Here is an 18561-nt window from a genome sequence, read left to right on the forward strand (position 1 = left end):
TTGGCTATAACCATCTTGCTTGTTCTGCCCACTATGACTCATTTGTCCCATTGGTAATGACAGGCTGTGGTCTATCTTAGTTATAAAAACATTTTTGGAGCTGGTGTTCTGTTATTGGACTGTGTATGGTTAATTGCACAACTAGACCACCAGAGGATGCTCTTTCCCTCTCCCAGTGAGGCCTTGCTGTCCTCAGCCTTGTTCCTCATATCTATGGATGAGGGCACATTTTAATACAACATAGATATATTATATGAAAACACAACCTTAAACTATTTCTTTCATGGTTGTGCACCAATCAACTCCTGTCGTACACTGGCTATGGGACTGTATACACTAAACAAAAATATAAACGCAACATGTAAAGTGTTGGTCCCGTGTTTCATGAGCTGAAATAAAAGATCCCAGATATTATCATTATGCACAAAAAGCTAATTTCTCTCAAATGTTGTGCACACATTTGTTTACATTCCTTATAGTGAGCATTTATTTGTCAAGATAATCCATCCACCTGACAGGTATGGCATATCAAACAGCTGATTTAAAAAGCATGATCATTACACAGGTGCACCTTGTGCTGGGGACAATAAAAGGCCACTCTAAAATGTGCAGATTTGTCACACAACACAATGCCACAGATGTCTCAAGTTTTGAGGAAGCGTGCAATTGGCATTCTGACTGCAGGAATGTCCACCAGAGCTGTTGCCAGAGAATTTTGTAGTACGTCCAACTGATCTCACAACTGCAGACCAGGTATTATGGCGTTGTGTGGGTGAGTGGTTTGCTGATGTCAACGTTGAGAACAGAGTGCCCTGTGGCGGCGGTGGGGTTATAATATGGGTAGGCATAAGTTACGGACAATGAACACAATTGTATTTTATCTATGGCAATTTGAATGCACAGAGATACCGTAACGCAATCCTGAGGCCCATTGTAGTGCCATTCATCCGCTGCCATCACCTCATGTTTCAGCATGATAATGCATGGCCTGCTCAACTCTTTGCAAAGGAAATGTTGCGCTGCATTATGTAAATGATGGTCACACCAGATACTGACTGGTTTTCTGATCCACACCCCTACCATGCCAAATCTTTTCAACCTCCTGAGGGGAAAGAGGCGCTGTAGCGCTTTCTTCACAACTGTGCTAGTGTAAGAGGACCATGTTAAGTCCTTGGTGATGTGGGCAACGAGGAACTTGAAGCTCTTGACTCCACTACAGCCCTGTCCATGTGGATGTGCCTGCCCCTCCTTTTCCTGTAGTCCACGATCAGCTCCTTTGTTTTGCTGGTCTCTGACGACCTCCCTGTAAGCTGTCTCATCTTCGTCAATGATCAGGCCTATCGCCATCATGTCGTTAGCAAACTTGATGATGGTGTTGGTGTCGTGCATGGCCATGCAGTTGCTGGTGAACAGGTATAGGAGGGGACTAAGCACGCACCCCTGAGGGTCCACTGTGTTGAAGGTCAGTGTGGCAGATGTGTTATCTACCCTCACCACTTGGAGGCGGCCCACCAGACAGTCCAGAATCCAGTTGCAGAGGGAGGAGTTCAGTCCCAGGGTCCCGCGCTTGGCGAGGACTATGGTGTTGAATACTGAGCTGTAGTCAGCAACAACAGCATTCTCACATACTGTGGGTATTCCTCTTGTCCAGGTGGGAGAGAGCAGTATGTAGTGAAATAGAGATTTCAGCATTTGTGGATCTGTTGAGGCGGTATGCAAATCTATTGGGGCGGTATGCAAATCTGTTGGAGTCCAGGGTGTCTAGGTTGATGGTGTTTGTGTGTGCCATGACCATGTCGTTTAGGCAGGTTACCTTTAGGTTCTTAGGAACAGGGACAATGGTGTATGAGGACTAGTGTGGTGGAGATATGATGGTGGCATTTTCAAAGAGCAACAACTCTGAGCTTTTTTTTTAAATATATAATTTTAGCAGAATATAAACCAAGCTAATATAAAAGTACACAACTGTGGGAATATCTACTGTATAGCAGCCCAAGTTAAAAAATTATATATTTTAATATATTAATTTGTATACTTTATCAGACCAGAGCATCTTGTTTCTCATGGTCTGAGTCCTTTGGTGCCTTTTGGCAAACTCCAAGCGGGATGTCATGTGCCTTTTTACTGAGGAGTAGCTTCCGTCTAGCAACTCTACCATAAAGGCCTGATTGTTGGAGTGCTGCAGAGATGGCTGTCCTTCTGGAAGGTTCTGCCATCTCCACAGAGGAACTCTGGAGCTCTGTTAGAGTGACCATAGGGTTCTTGTTCACCTTCCTGACCAAGGCTCTTCTCCCCCGGGTGGCCAGCTCTAGGAAGAGTTTTGGTTCCAAATTTGTCTTAACTCACATATGTTACATGCTCACTCTGTGTGAAATAATAGGGGTTGGCATGACTTTTAAATGACTAACCCTTCCTCTGTTCCCCATACATACTGTACATCACCCATAAGGTCCCTCAGTCAAGTATCGTATTTCAACCATAGATTCAAAGACCAGGGAGCCTTTCAAAATTCTCAAAGAAAGGCATTGATCGGTAGATGGGTGACAATGTCAAATTATACATTTGAATATCTCTTTAAGCAATGGTCAAGTTAATAATTATGCTGTGGATGATGTATTAACATTTTACTGCAGTGGGCTAAATCAGGGTCACACTGTGTTTTTTGATAGTCTTAAACAAATCTACTTTGAAACAAAAGTATACACTTCACACACATGGTTATGGGCTTAAATATTTTTGGGGCCTTTACATCTCATTCCAAAATCATGGGCATTAATATGGAGTCGGTCCCCCCTTTGCTGCTATAACAGCCTCCACACTTCTGGGAAGGCTTTTGTCTAGATGTTGGAACATTTCTGCGCGTACTTGCTTCCATTCAGCCACGAGCATTGGTGAGGTCGGTCACTGATGATGGGCGATTAGACCTAGCTTGCAGTTGGTGTTCCAATTAATCCCAAAGTGTTTAATGGGGATGAGGTCATGGCTCTGTGCAGGCCAATCAAATTCCTCCAAACCGATCTCGACAAACTATTTCTGTATGGACCTCGCTTTGTGCAGGAAAGGGCCTTCCCCAAACTGTTGCCACAAAGTTGTAAGCACAGACTTGTCTAGAACGTCATTGTATTGTATGCTGTAGCACTAAGATTTTTCTTCGCTGGAACTACGGGCCTAGCCTGAACCATGAGAAACAGCCCCAGACCATTATTCCTCCTCCACCAAACTTTACAGTTGGAACTATGCATTGGGTCAGGTAGCGTTCTCCTGGCATCCGCCAAACACAGATTCGTCTGCCGGACTGCCAGACGGTGAAGCGTGATTCATCACTCCAGAGAGGCTGCTCCCGAGTCCAATGGTGGCAAGCTTTACACCACTCCAGCTGACGTTTGGCATTGTAAGTAGTGATCTTAGGCTGCTTGGCCATGGAAACCATTTCATGAAGCTCCTGACAAACAGTTATTGTCCTGACGTTGCTTCCAGAGGCAGTTTGGAACTCGGTAGTGACTGTTGCAACCGAGAACAGATTATTTTTTACATGCTCAGTACTCAGTGGTTCCATTCTGGGAGCTTGTGTGGCCTACCACTTTGCGGCTGAGCCGTTGTTGCTCCTACACATTTCCACTTCATAATAGCAGCACTTACACTTGACTGGGGGAGCTCTCGCAGGGCAGAAATTTGATGAACTGACTTGTTGGAAAGGTGGCATCTTCAGTAAAGGCCTTTTTACTGCCAATGTTTGTCTATGGAGATTGTATGGCTGTGTTAAATTTTTACACCTGTCAGCAACAGGTGTAGCTGAAATAGCCGAATCCACTAATTTGAACGCGTGTTCACATACTTTTGTATATATAGTGTATAAGAAAGGTCAGGAAACATGTATTTAACCCCTTATTTTTGCACTAAACAGTCTCCATATACAGTGAGGCAAAAAAGTATTTAGTCAGCCACCAATTGTGCAAGTTCTCCCACTTAAAAAGATGAGAGAGGCCTGTAATTTTCATCATAGGTACACTTCAACTATGACAGACAAAATGAGAAAAAAAATCACATTGTAGGATTTTTTATTTATTTATTTGCAAATGATGGTGGAAAATAAGTATTTGGTCAATAACAAAAGTTTCTCAATACTTTGTTATATACCCTTTGTTGGCAATGACAGAGGTCAAACGTTTTCTTTAAGTCTTCACAAGGTTTTCACACACTGTTGCTGGTATTTTGGCCCATTCCTCCATGCAGATCTCCTCTAGAGCGGTGATGTTTTGGGGCTGTTGCTGGGCAATACAGACTTTCAACTCCCTCCAAATATGTTCTATGGGGTTGAGATCTGGAGACTGGCTAGGCCACTCCAGGACCTTGAAATGCTTGAAATGCCACTCCTTCGTTGCCCGGGCGAGGTGTTTGGGATCATTGTCATGCTGAAAGACCCAGCCACGTTTCATCTTCAATGCCCTTGCTGATGGTAGGCTTTGTTACTTTGGTCCCAGCTCTCTGCAGGTCATTCACTTGGTCCCCCCGTGTGGTTCTGGGATTTTTGCTCACCGTTCTTGTGATTATTTTGACCCCACGGGGTGAGATCTTGCGTGGAGCCCCAGATCGAGGGAGATTATCAGTGGTCTTGTATGTCTTCCATTTCCTAATAATTGCTCCCACAGTTGATTTCTTCAAACCAAGCTGCTTACCTATTGCAGATTCAGTCTTCCCAGCCTGGTGCAGGTCTACAATTTTGTTTCTGGTGTCCTTTGACAGCTCTTTGGTCTTGGCCATGGTGGAGTTTGGAGTGTGACTGTTTGACGTTGTGGACAGGTGTCTTTTATACTGATAACAAGTTCAAACAGGTGCCATTAATACAGGTAACGAGTGGAGGACAGAGGAGCCTCTTAGCCTCTTAAAGAAGAAGTTACAGGTCTGTGAGAGCCAGAAATCTTGCTTGTTTGTAGGTACTTGTTTGTAATACTTATTTTCCACCATAATTTGCAAATAAATTCATAAAAATCATACAATGTGATTTTCTGGATTTGTTTCCCCTCATTTTGTCTGTCATAGTTGAAGTGTACCTATCATGAAAATTACAGGCCTCTCTCATCTTTTTAAGTGGGAGAACTTGCACAATTGGTGGCTGGTGGACTAAATTGGTGACTAAATACTTTTTTGCCCCACTGTATACTTCCATACATTTTCTCACCTGGTACAGGAGGACCTTCAGAGGAGTCTTGTGAGGCCTGTGAGCAAAACATGTATGTGTTTCATTAGCGTCTCACCTCTCCACAGAGGTGATATTAGTATGTAGCCCAAACAGTTCGGACAGCACAGACACAAGTTGGCAGATCGACTGTACCAACTTCAGTCGTAGAGCAAAACGGAGAACACCATCGTGTTCATGAGTCTCATCTTTCCATAGAGGGGTCGTAATAGTTTGTAGGCCAAACCATATAAAGAAATGAGATGGAGCTACTGTAAGCACAGGCAAAATCCTAGCGAAAAACCTGCTTCAGTCTGCTTTACACCAGACACTGGGAGAGGAATTTAACTTTCAGCAGGACAATAACCTACAACACAAGGCCAAATCTACACTGGTTGCTTACCAAGAAGACAGTGAATGTTCCCGAGTGGCCAAGTTACAGTTTTGACTGAAATCTGCTTGAATATCTTTGGCAAGACTTGAAAATGGCTGTCTAGCCATGATCCCCAACATCTTGATAGAGCTTGAAGATGCATCCTTTTCTGCAGCTGAAGTTTAGATTTATAATATTGTTCCTCATATTTAGCTTATTGAAACCAAATTATGTTGTGCTTTTATTTACATGTTAATTTATCACTGTATTTATTGTGAACAACAAAAGTGTGAAATGCCACTCGTGCACATCAAATTTTACTTTTAAATAGCCGCTACAACTGCTGGGTAAATAGCATGTTAACATTGGCTGAGAAGATGCATTGGTCAATCAAGGTATCCTTTACATGGCTAATTACAATATCAAATGTGGTTAATGAGAAGAAGTCTATCTGTAAAAAATATACTTGAAACACATTATAAATACACTTTATTTGTAAAGAAAATGCAGGAATTCTAGTTTAAATACCATTTCAGTATACTTCAAACTCATGAGAAATATACAGTACCAGTCAAAAGTTTGGACGCGCCTACTCATTGAAGTGTTTCTTTATTTTTACTATTTTCTACATTGTAGAATCATAGTGAAGACATCAACTATGAAATAACACATGGAATCATGTAGTGTTAAATAAATAAACATATTTTATATTTGAGATTCTTCAAAGTAGCCACCCTTTGTCTTGCACACGTGGCATTCTCTCAACCAGCTTCATGAGGAATGTTTTTCCAAAAGTCTTGAAGGATTCCCACATATGCTGAGCCCTTGTCTGCTTTTCACTCTCCTTGGTCAAAAATCCTTTACACAGCCTGGAGATGTGTTTTGATGGGATGGCGTATCACTGTAGAATGCTGTGGTAGCCATGCTGGTATGTATATTAAATACAGTTTAAATCATCTAAATTGGGACACTTTTTTTGTACTTAAGTATATTCTTAGTATATTAGATCAAAAGCAAAACAAATATACTTTGAATACACCTTAAGTAAATTTTATGTACAGTACCAGTCAAAAGTTTGGACACTGTCATGGCTCCACCTGTCACCAGAGGATTCCAGAGACTGTCCGAGAGACATTAACAACACTCAGGTGTGTCCAATTTACTCATTACGATTTCCCTGTTAAAAGGTGTATTTTCTGTTGTCCTTTGCAGGAGCTTGAATTGTTTACAGTGTGTGGTTGTATCCTGAGTGAGGTTTCGAGACGTAGTGTTTGTTGTGGTTTTAAGTGTACTGGGATCCTGCGGCTACCATTTCTCAATGAAGTGGTATGTTTATCCTTAACCACTGATTCCTCGTCTGGTCTCTTCTCTGCACCTGGGTCCAACCTTACCATGTCACAGCAAGCTTCTGCCGAAACATGGACCCAGCAGAGATCCCCCAGATCAAGAATGTGGTAACCCACCAAGGAGCACTGTTGGGGCCTCATTTATAAAAATGTTCTTAGATTTATACTTGAACTTTAACTGCTTATGTAACGGATGTGAATCGGCTAGCTTAGTTAGCGGTGCGCGCTAAAATAGCGTTTCAATCGGTGACTACAGGCCTACAAGCCCTCAGTTCAGCCTCTCTCGGCCTATTGTCTGAGCACTGATGGAGGGATTGTGTGTTCCTGGTGTAACTCGGGCAGTTGTTGTTGTCATCCTGTACCTGTCCTGCAGGTGTGATGTTCGGATGTACCGATCCTGTGCAGGTGTTGTTACACGTGGTCTTCCACTGCAAGGACGATCAGCTGTCCGTCCTGTTTCCCTGTAGCGCTGTCTTAGGTGTCTCAGTACAGACCTTGCAATTTATTGCCCTGGCCACATCTGCAGTCCTCATGCTTCCTTGCAGCATGCCTAAGGCATGTTCACGCAGGTGAGCAGGGACCCTGGGCATCTTTCTTTTGGCGTTTTTCAGAGTCAGTAGAAATGCCTCTTTAGTGTCCTAAGTTTTCACAACTGTGACCTTAATTGCCTACCGTCTGTAAGCTGTTAGTGTCTTAAGGACCGTTCCACAGGTGCATGTTCATGAATTGTTTATGGTTCATTGAACAAACATGGGAAACAGTGTTTAAACCCTTTACAATGAAGATCTGTGAAGTTTTTGGGATTTTTATTAATTATGTTTGAAAGACAGGGTCCTGAAAAAGGGACATTTCTTTTTCTGCTGAGTTTATGTACTGTACATCTCATAGTAAAACATCTGGAGACTGTCGTTGAGTTACCCATCAGCTCCTGCTCCTTCACCCTCCACTTTTCCTTCTCTCTTCTTTGTTCCCCGCTCTCCTTTAATTGGTCATATGACACACAGACAAGAGGTACACGGTAGCCATTGTAGTGTGAACTCACCACAGGTGATAACCGATAGGTGAGAACGTAGAATATGCCTCCGATAGCAACTCACACCATGCCCAAACCGGACGCGAGCGTGCATCCTGCGCCATCCTGCGCAAATTGATTTTATCCCCCCACACCACACACGATCACGCCACGCAGGTTGAAATATCAAAACAAACTGAACCAATTATATTAATTTGGGGACAGGTCGAAAAGCATTAAACATTTATGGCCATTTAGCTAGCTAGCTTGCAGTTGCTAGCTAATTTATGCTGTTTAGCTAGCTAACTTGTTGTTGCTAGCTAATTTGTCCTGGGATATAAACATTGAGTTGTTATTTTACCTGAAATGCACAAGATCCTCTACTCTGACAATTAATCCACACATGAAATGGTCAGCCAAATCGTTTCTAGTCATCTCTCCTTCTTCCAGGCTTTTTCTTCTATGGACTTTATATGGCTATTGGCAACTAACTTTCATAATAAGGTGCATTACCACAACCGACCTCAGTTCATCTTTCAATCACCCACGTGGGTATAACCAATGAGGAGATGGCACGTGGGTATATGCTTCTTAAAGCCAATGAGGAGATGGGAGAGGCAGGACTTGCATCGCGTTCTGCGTCGCAAATAGAAGCACAACTTCTATTTTAGCACCTGGCAACGCAGACGCTTGTTGGCTCGCGCGAGCAGTGTGGGTGCTATGATTGAATAACGTGTACAGTGGGGAGAACAAGTATTTGATACACTGCCGATTTTGCAGGTTTTCCTACTTACATTCCTACTTGTCATTTCCATCATAGGTACTAAAACAAAAATCCAGAAAATTACATTGTATGATTTTTAAGTAATTAATTAGCATTTTATTGCATGACATAAGTATTTGATCACCTACCAACCAGTAAGAATTCCGGCTCTCACAGACCTGTTAGTTTTTCTTTAAGAAGCACTCCTGTTCTCCAATCATTACCTGTATTAACTGCACCTGTTTGAACTCATTACCTGTATAAAAGACACCTGTCCACACACTCAATCAAACAGACTCCAACCTCTCCACAATGGCCAAGACCAGGGAGCTGTTTAAGGTCATCAGGGATAAAATTGTAGACCTGCACAAGGCTGGGATGGGCTACAGGACAATAGGCAAGCAGCTCGGTGAGAAGGCAACAACTGTTGGCCCAATTATTAGAACATGGAAGAAGTTCAAGATGGCGGTTAATCACCCTCGGTCTGGGGCTCCATGCAAGATCTCACCTCATGGGGCATCAATGATCACGAGGAAGGTGAGGGATCAGCCCAGAACTACACGGCAGGACCTGGTCAATGACCTGAAGAGAGCTGGGACCACAGTTTATTTGGCGCGTTTGATTCAGAAATACACCGGTTTCAACTCGCCCATCATGCCTACAAACTATCTAATACATTTCCTGTAAACTTGGTCCAAACATTTCAAACAACGTTCCTAATCCAACCAACCAGGGACCCTAAAACGTAAATAATCGATACAATTTAAGACAGAATAAACTGTTTCTAATACCGGATAAAAATGGAGCGTGCTCCAGTTCACACTCACCAAAAGAGTCCACCTGGAGTGACACTTACAATGAATACCACTACTTCTTCATTTCTCAAAAGAAAAACATATAACCATTTCTAAAGACTGTCAACATCTAGTGGAAGCCATAGGAACTGCAACCAGGTTCCTAATAATAAGGGAGTCCCATAGAAAACAATTGGAAAATCCTATGACCTCAATTTTTTTTCTCCCCTGGATGGTTTGTCCTCTGGGTTTCGCCTGCCAAATCAGTTCTGTTATACTCACAGACTATTTTAACCATTTTAGAAACTTTAGAGTGTGCATTTCCTAGCTTCTGCGACTGAGTAACAGGCAGTTTACTTTGGGCACGCTTTTCATCCGGATGTCAAAATACTGCCCCCTACTTTTTTCCTCTTTAAAAAATGTTTTTTTTTACTTCCGTTTATTTAGTAAATACTTTCTTAACACTTATGTTTCTTAAAACTGCATTGTTGATTAAGGGCTTGTAAGTAAGCATTTCACTGCAAGGTCTACTACTCCTGGTGTATTCGGCGCATGTGACAAATACAATTTGATTATGTTCTGATTCTTATCTCAAATCATATGTCAAGTGTAAGTATTGTCATAGCTGTGACGTTTATGCAAGGTCTGTCTGTCTGTCTGTCTGTCCGTCCGTCCGTCCGTCCGTCCGTCCGTCCGTCCGTCCGTCCGTCCGTCCGTCCGTCCGTCCGTCCGTCCGTCCGTCCGTCCGTCCAGATATGTTTCTTCTTTTGCCCTGTCATCCTGTTATTAGTGGAAGTGACAAGGTAGAAAGTCATTCATGAAATTTTGACCCGATGATGTGATAGAGGCAGACAGTAAATAGAGCTTGACATAATAGAGACAAGCATAATAGTCTGTCATTTGTACGCAATGATGAGATAAAAGTCCCTTTGACCAGATGACGATCTAAGTTCCTGATAATGAAAAGAGGGCCTTCTTCTAATGCTCAATTCACGTCCAAAACCACATGAGAGTGTGGATATCAGGTCATCTGACGGGCTATCTGGTGGCACTATCTACACATTAAGATCATCATCTGGTCCAAATGACATCACTTTCTACCTTCTCTACCCCACTTTCACAGGTGACGGGATGACAGGGGAAAATAATCTCCTGTTCACCGTAACAATGACAGGAGGTGAATAGAGATGTCATGATCTGTGATGCAGGTTCTAGTGTCATACATCTGCTGTCCCACCAAATAGTCTTTGTTCGATTCTATTCTGAGGCAATTCTCTTCTTATGACGTTGTCTTCCACCTATCACAGTGTTACACGGAGATTGACCTTGGCCCATGTATCTCTCACACGCACACTGAGGGCTGCTGAGAGCGTCCATTTGACATCAGCTGTTGAACTATAATATTTGAAGAAGATTCAGTGAGCAGCTCCTTTTCTAGTATTTTATTTTAGCCAGAATTCAGTAGTGTCTATGTTATGTTTTTAACATCTCTTTAAGTCATTTTTAATTATTGTTTCTATTGTATTTTATTCTAGATTTTACTTTTGTTTGAATAAAATACTTCAACTGCACAGCTGTATAATGTTTGATTGTATTAATTTATAAGGAATGGCCTGAATGGAATGTGGCTAGAGCAGTGTGTGTACGGTATGTTATGGCTCTCTCCATTGTCTATTTTTCAGACTGACCATCCTCCCAAGCTCAATAAATACCCAGGAACGAACGAATGAACGGACGGACAGACAGACGTGGATGTTGTCAGTCTCCTTTTCAAAGTTGTTGACAAATTGGTCCACAGAGAGGGAGGTGGGAGGAGGTGGAAGATAAAGGAGGGATGAGAAGATGGGAAAGAGTTTCCTAGGGTTACAGGCAGAAGCTTGGAATTTAGAGTGATAGAAAGTGGCTTCAGCAGCAGATAAAGAGGAAGCGAAGGTAGAGAGGAGGGAGTGGAAGGATGATCGGTCCTCAGGAAGTTTAGTTTTCCTCAATTTTCGCTCAGCTACCCGCAGCCCCGCTCTGTAAGCTCGCAATGAGTCAGAGCCACGGAGCAGGAGGGGAGGGCCGAGCCGGCTGGGAGAAAAGAGGACAGTGCGAGTGATGCGGATGCGGAACGGGAGAAGACTAGGGTTGAAGAGGCAGAATCAGGAGACCGGAAGGAGAACGATTTAGCAGAAGGGAGAGATGATAAGATAGAAGAGAGTAGTGGGAGGGAGAGAGCGAAGATTGCAACGGTTGCATGACCATCTGGGCAGGGGCTGAGTGGCCAGGGTTGGAGGAAATGGAGACAGAAAAGGAAACAAAGTAGTGATCAGAGACCTGGAGTGGGGTTGCAGTGAGATTAGTAGTCGAACAGCCTCTAGTAAAGATGAGGTCAAGCGTATTGCCTGCCTTGTGAATGGGAGGGGACTGGGAAAGGGTGAGCTCAAAAGAGGCAAGGAGTGGAAAGAGAGAGTTGGAAAGAAATTAATCAAAGCCGACGTCTGGAGGTTAAAGTCGCCAAGTACGAAGAGCAGTGAGCCATCGTCAGGAAATTAGCTTATCAAGGTGTCAAGCTCCATTGATGTACTCTGGTGGGCGATGAATGACAACAATGTTAAGCTTTAGTGGACAAGGGACAGTGACAGTATGGAATTCAAATGTGGAGATATCCAGGTGAGAGTGGGAATATTTGGGGTTAGTGTTAGAGGCATGTTTTGTCCACTACAGTCTAGTGTAGTCTGGGTAGGAGTGATGCTGCCCTCTGCTGTTACTCAACACTACCAGTTGTCTTCTCCTGTGCTCTCTGTCCTGTTGTACAATCCTCCACAACTCATCTCTCTCTCTATGTCAGGCACTGACACAGGAACAGCCTGTTAAAAAATAAACAAAAATAAAAAAAGCCCATTCACTCACTCACACACACACACACACACACACACACACACACACACACACACACACACACACACACACACACACACACACACACACACACACACACACACACACACACACACACACACACACACACACACACACACACACACACACACACACACACACACACACACACACACACACACACAGAGATTTAGAGCAATGGGGAACCACAGAAGAAAGCACCCAAAAACGTGTGTGTGTGTTTATCTGGGAGTTCCGCAACAGTCTATGGAACCTGATACTTCATGACTTCCGATCACAGGAATGTGACTTTCCTTCTCCTGGAGAGAGACTCTGGCCTGACGCCCAATCACATCCCTGTGTGTGTGTGTGTGTGTGTGCACGTCAAAATTGTTTTAACTGGAAACACTTGATAAAACACTACAGTTTACTATAGAATACTACAGTACTTACTATGTAATTATGTAGTAAGCTGTAGTATACTGTAGAATTCTATACTATATACACTGTAGTATCCCTCAATCATGTGAAGAACTTACTATCAAATTTTGTAGTATACCTTAGAATACTAGGGTAAATTCAACAGTATACTACAGACTGCAAAAACACTACATGTCTGCAAGTTTACTACAGTTTTCTTTACAACATAATTAATACTATAGTAAACTGTAAATACTATACTATAGTAATGTCCGCAACACTGCAGTAAATACTACTGTACTCACTGTAGTGTTTTTGCAGTCATTAGTCCTCACATTACAAAACACAACAGTGAATACTACAGTAAAGTCCACAAAAACAATACTGTGAATACTATAGTATTTATACCATAGTATAATGTAGTATTTTGTCATTTGGGCAAAACATTTATGCACACAAACACACACATACAACTACAGATAGAGCATTGATATAAACTAATGACGAGAGAGAGAGAGAGAGAGAGAGAGAGAGAGCGAGAACCTGAGCCTTCGCCTTCACTATGGTGAATCACTAAAACAATACAGAAATACACTACGGAAAAAGAAGGAACAGCACGTCAGAAATCAGCTCAATGTAATTGAATAATCCATAGAATCTAACCACTTCTGGATTAGATTCTAACCCTTATGGGTTAGATTTGAACACACTAAACAAACAACAACACGAAGAGTTATATATCCAAAATGAAGATGTATGGATAAACCCCTTCTCCAATCTTTTTGGCTCTATAACAAAGAACAAAGAACAAAAACTTAAACATGATCAAATCCAAATCTTAGAATCAACTATTAAAGACTACCAGAACGCACTGGATTCTCCAATTACATTGAATGAACTACAAAACACAAACACTCCAACCCAAAAAGGCCTGTGGTGTTAATAGTATCCTAAATGAAATGATAAAATATACATACCACAAATTGGCTATACTTAAACGTTTTAACATTATCCTCAGCTCTGGCATCTTCCGTCATTGTAACTAAGAATTTGTTCTTAACTGGTTTGCCTAGTTAAATAAAGGTTAAATATAAAAAAATAAAGGTTAAATACAAAAAATAAAAACCAAGGACTGATTTGACCCCAAGGACAAATTTGATCCCAATAACTAACGTGGGATATGTGTCAACAGCAACCATGGGAAACACCTCTGTATTATCATTAGCAGCAGACTCATACATTTCTTCAGTGAAAACAATGTACTGGCTTTTTACCAAATTACCATACGACCGACCATGTATTCACCCTGCTCACCCTAATTGACGAGTAGCCAAACCAAAACAAAGGCAAAGTCTTCTTATGCTTTATTGATTTCAAAAAAGCTTTTGACTCAATTTGGCAAGAGGGTCTGGTATACAAATTGATGAATAGTGGAGTTGTGGGGAAAAAACATAACATTATAGAATATATGTACACAAACATTGGCAACATTTTTTGGGGAAAAACACACACTATAGACCATACTAGACTAGATACTAGGCTGATACTCGAGACTAGACTGGAGACTAGGCTGCTACTAGAGACTAGACTAGAGACTAGCCTGCTACTAGAGACTAGAGACTAGGCTGCTACTAGAGACAATAGACTAGACTAGATACTAGGCTGTTACTAGAGACTAGGCTGCTACTAGAGACTAGACTAGGCTGCTACTAGAGACTAGACTAGAGACTAGTGCCGTGTGTTTGGTTATGCCAGATTAAGTGATATGACATGCTATTCTATAAAATCATTTCTCTGTAATTAATATTACCTGATTAAGCTAATCATGTAAATGTAATTAACTAGAAAGTCAGGGCAACACGAAATAACGTTTATAGAGCTGTTATCTTTCGAATAAACTCTTAAAGACCTAATAATCTTTTACATCAGTACCAGTCAATTTAATCGTCACTTTATTCAGTCTCATTTGAAAGTTGTAAATTATTGGTTATCTTCACGAACCCTGGCTAACAAGTTGAATCAGCAATACAAAATTTGGTTTAATTATTTATTTACTAAACACCTAAATAATCCCACAGAATTACATCTACACAGAATGGATCATACATTGATTACAAATAATGTCATAAAGGAAAAGGTCCCTAGCGGACGGAACAGATATGAGGGCTGGTTACACAAAGAAAGGGGGTTGGGTTTTGAATGAAAGTGCGGGAAGACTGAGGAACAAAATATTTTGTGTCTCTATTGGGCCGTAGGTAGCTATGCTATCGTAAATACAGTATCTTATGCATTCTCAATAACCGCCCATTTGAAAAAGGAAAATGCAATAAATATTTACTCTGAGCTGTGCGTCGGTAGATTGGTTGTAGATAGAAGACGGGGTGGTCCAGCATGGTTCTCTGGTCCTCTGAAGAATGTCTAGTGGTGAACTGGAGTGTGGTAGAACGGATACTCTGTCCATCCTCTCCTAGCCCATGTTTAGTTGGGTTTCACTTCTTTAGTGAATAAGAGTTAAAAGTTCATACGAAGTTGCCATGCTATATGCTCATGCTATATTCTGGCTGGTATAGGCGAAATTCATCCTTCCGGCGTGTAGGTCGTCACCTTCACGTTGAGATTCGATGCTAATTTTGTTAGGTTCCTGTCGTTCAACCAGAGCTCACGCTGAGGTTGGCTTAGTTCTGTAGGTGGTCTTTGTCCTTTCAACGTGGGGACCGCAAGTCCTCACGTCCTTGGAACAGGAAGTATCATTTTTTGTAAACGGGTTTATATAGTGGTGAAAAGAAGGGCTTGTTTCATAGTTTACAACCCATGTCTGTTCACTTGGGCGGGACCTCTGAGTAAACAGAGTGGTGTTCTTATGACAAACCGTTGTCTCATTAAGAAGCAAAAAATGACATTTAATCTTTTCACAAATAGTTTCATATTTAAACATTTAAAATTGCACAACAATTCCATCTGCATCTGATAACTAAAATGTGTAGATTTTCCAAGACATAGTTTATGTTGTCCTATCATCAGTCATCATGTCTCAGACGCCAACTGATCTGACATCATAGTCATTAAGTACCAATGCATATTTTCAACTGGTTGGATTACCGAAATATGGTTCCGTTTCCCACCTTTTGATGTTCCCAGAATCTCTATGTTGACAAAGGGCTTTTCAAGAGTCAACTCTATAGAATAGAGAGAGAGAAACAGAGGGGAGGGGGGGGGGGGGTATTTATGGGGGTCATAAACCTCCCTCATCAGGCCAACGTCATGACACTAGGTTGTTACTAGAGACTAAACTGCTACTAGAGACAACACTAGACTAGAGAATAGGCTGCTACTAGAGATAATATCAGACTAGAGACTAGTCTGAAATAAAGATTCAGCAGCAAGACTGAAATAAGACTGAAATAAGATGAATGAGAGAGAGAGAGAGAGAGAGGGAGAGAGAGAGAGAGAGAGAGAGAGAGACAGAGAGAGAGACATCAGGTAGCCACCAGAGGGCACTAAGAGGTATATACGCTTTTTAGAGGAGAGGAAGAGAAATGGAAACAATAGGAGAGGAGGAAGAGAGAGAAGGAAGAAGAGGAAAGGAGATGATCGGAAGAAAGGAAGAGATAGATACATTAGATAAGAAGAGATAGATAGATACATTTGAGGAGATGGTGGAGGGGTGAAAAATAGGAGGGGGAATGATGAAAAGTGAAAAGATGGAAAGGCCTCTATAGACCATAGGAATCTGGGTCACACACACACACACACACACACACACACACACACACACACACACACACACACACACACACACACACACACACACACACACACACACACACACACACACACACACACACACACACACACACACACACACACACACACATCATTGAAACAGTGTCTATCTGTGTGTTCAGAGTGAGCCAGTGTGGAGTGTGACTTTGTCATGGATTTACTGACACCTCCGCTCTGCATGAGATCACACGAGTGGGACAGATGTGCTGTGTAGTAAATTAGCAAGCGTTTCTCAGAGCGAAGCAAAAGTTTGTCACAATGTCAACACATACACACGCACGCACACACACACACACATAAATCTCTGTGTTTAACAACAGACAGAAGCTTCATAGCCTCCTCAACAATCACATGCATAAATCAGGCATAAATGGTTCGGTGGCCCCGTCACACGTCTCCAACTGTTAGCTGTCAGGGAGAGAAGGGACAGTGGGAGAGGGGTAGATGAAAAGAAAGGGAGAGATGGAGAGAGTAAGAGAGGGGTAGAGAAAAAGAAAGGGAGAGAGGGAGAGATTGGGAGAGGGGTAGAGAAAAAGAAAGGGAGAGAGGGGAGAGAGTGAGAGGGGTAGAGAAAAAGAAAGGGAGAGAGGGAGAGTGAGAGAGGGGTAGAGAAAAAGAAAGGGAGAGAGGGAAAGTGGGAGAGGGGTAGAGCAAAAGAAAGGGAGAGAGGGGAGAGTGGGAGAGGGGTAGAGAAAAAGAAAGGGAGAGAGGGAGAGATTGGGAGAGGGGTAGAGGAAAAGAAAGGGAGAGAGTGGAAGAGGGGTAGAGAAAAAGAAAGGGAGAGAGGGAGAGAGTGGGAGAGGGGTAGAGAAAAAGAAAGGGAGAGAGGGGAGAGTGGGAGAGGGGTAGAGAAAAAGAAAGGGAGAGAGGGAGAGAGTGGGAGAGGGGTAGAGAAAAAGAAAGGGAGAGAGGGAGAGAGTGAGAGAGAGCATTCAAATAGAGACGTCACAACAGTAAAATGTTAATTCTATCTACTATTATCCTGACTTCATTATTGTGGAAGAAACTGTATTTCAATCAAAATATTATTGTATTGGGGCTTCCCAGGTGGCACAGTGGTCTAGGGCACTGCATCGCAGCGCTAGCTGTGCCACCAGAGACCCTGGGTTCGCGCCCAGGCCCCGCGCAGCCGGCCGCGACTGGGAGGTCCGGTGGGGCGAAGCACAATTAGGGAGGGCTTGGCCGGTAGGGATATCCTTGTCTCATCGTGCACCAGCGACTCCTGTGGCGGGCCGGGCGCAGTGCCCAAGGTTGCCAGGTGCACGGTGTTTCCTCCAACACATTGGTGCGGCTGGATGTTAAGAAGCAGTGCGGCTGGTTGGGTTGTGCGGGAGTTGAAGCGATGAGACAAGATAGTAGCTACTACGAAATTGGGGAGAAAAAGGGGGTATTCAAAAATAAATAAATAAAAATATCATTGTATAATGTTTCACTATTATTCCCGACTTCACAGAATAATAAAGGCTGAATCTTAGAGGAATAGTCTGAAAATAAAAAACTACAGTTGAAAGATTATGATAATAATTTCAAGATGCTTAACAGTCGCTCAGGACTGGTATAGTCTGAAGACATTACTAATCTGTCTGCTATTTGACATTCTATATATCTCCCTGTCTCTCTCTCCCGTTCTTTCTTTATTTACTTCTCTTTCTTTCTCTTTCTTTCTCTCTCCCTCTATTTCTCTCTCCCTCTCTCTCTCCTGCTCTCTCTCATTGACACAGGATCCTGGTTGCCTTGAGGTTTTGTTTAATAAGTCAAAACATTGGCAGGCAGAATAGCATTTTTAAGTTCCTCTTTCAAAGTGCTTTTCCCTTTCTGGCTCGTGGTGAAAAGATTTAGAGCTATCACTCATGTGACACACTAACGATGAGAAGATTCTGTAGATCGGATACAGTACGATTTATGATGTTTGGTTCCTTCCCACTTCATCCCCAGAGCATTGCGGAAAGTATATCTAACAGGCAAACCAAAGGTTCTCTGTGTTGTATGAAAGTATTACTTAAGAGATTGTGAG

The sequence above is a fragment of the Oncorhynchus mykiss genome, chromosome 11 (genome assembly GCF_057628025.1).
Source record: "Oncorhynchus mykiss isolate SJ-2025 chromosome 11, ASM5762802v1, whole genome shotgun sequence".
In the NCBI taxonomy this organism is placed as follows: Eukaryota; Metazoa; Chordata; class Actinopteri; order Salmoniformes; family Salmonidae; genus Oncorhynchus; species Oncorhynchus mykiss.